The 3087-nt window shown below is 40.4% G+C and overlaps 1 pseudogene across 1 annotated transcript; it reads right to left on the reverse strand.

Annotated features, from left to right (window-relative positions):
• Positions 1-1920: 1920 nt before the first annotated feature.
• LOC308494886 (phenylalanine--tRNA ligase, mitochondrial-like) lies at positions 1921-2640 on the reverse strand (annotated as a pseudogene). Its single transcript has one exon. The product of its transcript is annotated as a phenylalanine--tRNA ligase, mitochondrial-like (transcript).
• Between the last annotated feature and the right edge of the window lie 447 nt (positions 2641-3087).

A 3087-nucleotide genomic window follows, 5' to 3' on the forward strand; every position in this document is an offset into this window, starting at 1 on the left:
CTGTCGCTGAGCTGTATGCCAAGGTTGGGTGAGAAGGCTTGGTATGGTCTAGGTATTACAACAGGGCGCTCATGACTTCAGAAGTCAATGGAATTAGATTGGAAGTGCTGAAAACAAGATAAAAAAACAATAGAAACACCCAAATCTGTATAGTCATTGTTGAGATGAGACCCAAATGGAACTAATAATGCCTATTTCCTAGAAACAGGCAGCGGCAACATGATTAAAAGCCACATGCATCCTACTAAAGAAGTTAGATTTTTATCCTGAAGGCAATGGGAAGCCATCTGCTATTGCAGATCTTTTGTTTCCATATGGCATAGGATGTCCTAGGATTTCTATGCATTCTGTCTACATGAATGGTTTTCATTCAGGTTTATTGAGATATAATTTTTTTTAAATTTATTGGGGTGACAGTTGTTAGTAAAATTACATAGATTTCAGGTGTACAATTCTGTATTACATCATCTATAACTCCCATTGTGTGTTCACCACCCAGAGTCAGTTCTCCTTCCATCACCATATATTTGATCCCCCTTACCCTCATCTACCACCCCCACCCCCCCATATCCTCTGGTAGAGATATAATTTACATACATAAAACTCCCTGTTTTAGTGTGTATGAGTGTTCTATAAGCTATGGTTTATATACGGTTGTGTAACAACCACCACAATCAAACAATAGAACAGTTACATTCCCTTGGGGCCATTTGTAGCCAGCCTTTTCCTGCCCCTCTCCCCTCCGCCCTGGCAACCACTAGTCTGTTTTCTGTCCCTATAGTTTTGCCATTTGGGCACAGCCACTATGGAAAACAGTTTGGCAGTTTGTTCTAAAGTTAGATATACACTTACCATATGACTCAGCAATCCTGTTTCTAAGTATTTACCCTTAAGAAATCAAAACTTACGATAACATAAAAACCTGTATGTGAATTTTTAAAGCAGCATTATTCATAATTATCCCAAACTGAAAACAATTCAAATGTCCTTCAATGGGGGGATGGGTAAACAAATGGGTATATCCATAAAATGGAATACTACTCAGCAATAAAAAGCAACTAACTACAGATACAGGCAACGACAAGAATTAATGTCAGATGCGTCATGCTAAGTGAAAGAAGGCAGCCTCAAAAGGCTACATACTATGTGATCCACAGTGGCTGTACCATTTTGCATTCCCACCAGCAATGTATGAGAGTTCCTCATCAGCACTTGGTAGAGTTAGTTTTCTTAATTTTAATCATGGTGATAGATTTGTAATGTAATTTCACTGCAGTTTTGATTTGCATTTTCATAATGACTGATGATGTTGAACATCTTTTCATGTATGTATTCACTATCCACATATCTTTTTTTGGTAAAGTGTTTTTAAATTGCTTTTTATTGGTTTATTTTTGATTGATGAGTGCTTATTTTACTATAATATACGGTATATCTTTACGGATAAATGTTTTCAGATTTTTGGGGTAGATACCCAGGAGATTGCTGGGTTGTATGGTAATTCTATTCTTAACCTTTTGAGGAAACTTTACACTGCCTTCCACAGATGGTTGTACCAATTTACGTTCCCTCCAACACTTGTTATTATTTGTGTTGTTAATGATAGCCATTCTAACAGGTGTGAGGTGGTATCTCATTGTGGTTTTGATTTGCATTTCCCTAATAGCTAGTGAAGTTGCACATTGTTTCATATCTGTTGGCTGTTTGTATGTCTTCTTGGGAGAAGTTTCTGTTCATGTCCTCTACCCATTTTTCAATCGGATTTTTTGTCTTTTTTTTCTCTCAAGGGTGATCCTTTATTTTCTGAAAGTCTTAAAACTGATCCATTTATCAAAAGGTGACCGATGGTCCAGTTTACAAACAATATCTTTCCCCACCAGCTAATCCAGAAGCGCTGAGAGGGCCGTGGCGTAGGTGTCATCAAAACCGGCCCTCCACTGCCAGCAGCCGCACTGCGGCCTGCTGCATGGCCTCGTGGACGCGCCTCACCTGTTCCTCTGGGACAGGGTCCGCTCCATGTGGCGGTAGGTGATTCGGTAGCAGTGACTGGTCTTGTGTGTCTTTGGATGTTCAAACTTGTCTGTAAGATCAACTTTTTCCACCAGGTCTCCTCCAATTGTTCGGACCAAGCCAGAAAAATCGTTTTCTGTGTAATTTTCAGAGGGCAACCAGAATGAAATGTCATTTACCACAGCAGGATATTTGCTGAGAGGCTGAAATGTCACCTTCTGGTTGACATTGGACAAGAAGAACTGCTTCAGGAAGCGCTCATCCTCGCTCCAGAAGAGACGGATATCTGGGATGTCATAGAGAATCTTTCTAGTCTTTCCAATCCCAGGCCAAAGGCCCAACCGATCCTATCTTGGGCACCAGCTGAATTTACCAGTTGTTCCATCACTCCACAGCCAAGAACTTCCAGCCATTCTCCATCTCAAAGGAAGGGTGAATAAAAGGAAAGTAGCAGTCTACCCATCTAATGTCCAGTCCATCTCCAAACAGATGTGTCACAAGCCTGGTCAGTGTCTGCTTCAGGTGAAACTCTATGAGCTTCACGGCCTCCATGGTATGTGTCTCTTGTTTACGGGCAGAGCGAGAAGTTTGTTCAAAGAGCTGCAGGCTTTCTCCATCCTTTATGCCGGCAAACAACCACCACACGCCTGGGAGACCCAGACCTAGGCTGTTTCAAAATCTAAAATCGTCTTTTTGTTGTTGAGTTGTATGAGTTCCTTATATATTTTGGGTATGAGCCCCTTACTGGAAGCGTTTGCAAATATCTTCTCCCATTCAGTTGGTTGCCTCTTTGTTTTGTCGATGGTTTCTTTTGCTGTGCAGAAGCTTTTTAGTTTGATATAATCCCATTCATTTATTTTAATTTTTACTTTCCTTGCCTTTGAGGTCAAATTCATAAAATCCTCTTGGAACCCAAGGTCCATAAGCTTAGTATCTATGCTTTTTTCTATGCAGTTTATTGTTTCAGGTCTTATGTTTAGGTCTTTGATCCATTTGGAGTTAATTTTGGTACATGGTGAAAGACAGCAGTCTAGTTGCATTGTTTTGCACATGGCTTTTCAATGTTCCCAGCACCAT

This window comes from Rhinolophus hipposideros, assembly GCF_964194185.1.
Source record: "Rhinolophus hipposideros genome assembly, chromosome: X".
Taxonomy (NCBI): domain Eukaryota; kingdom Metazoa; phylum Chordata; class Mammalia; order Chiroptera; family Rhinolophidae; genus Rhinolophus; species Rhinolophus hipposideros.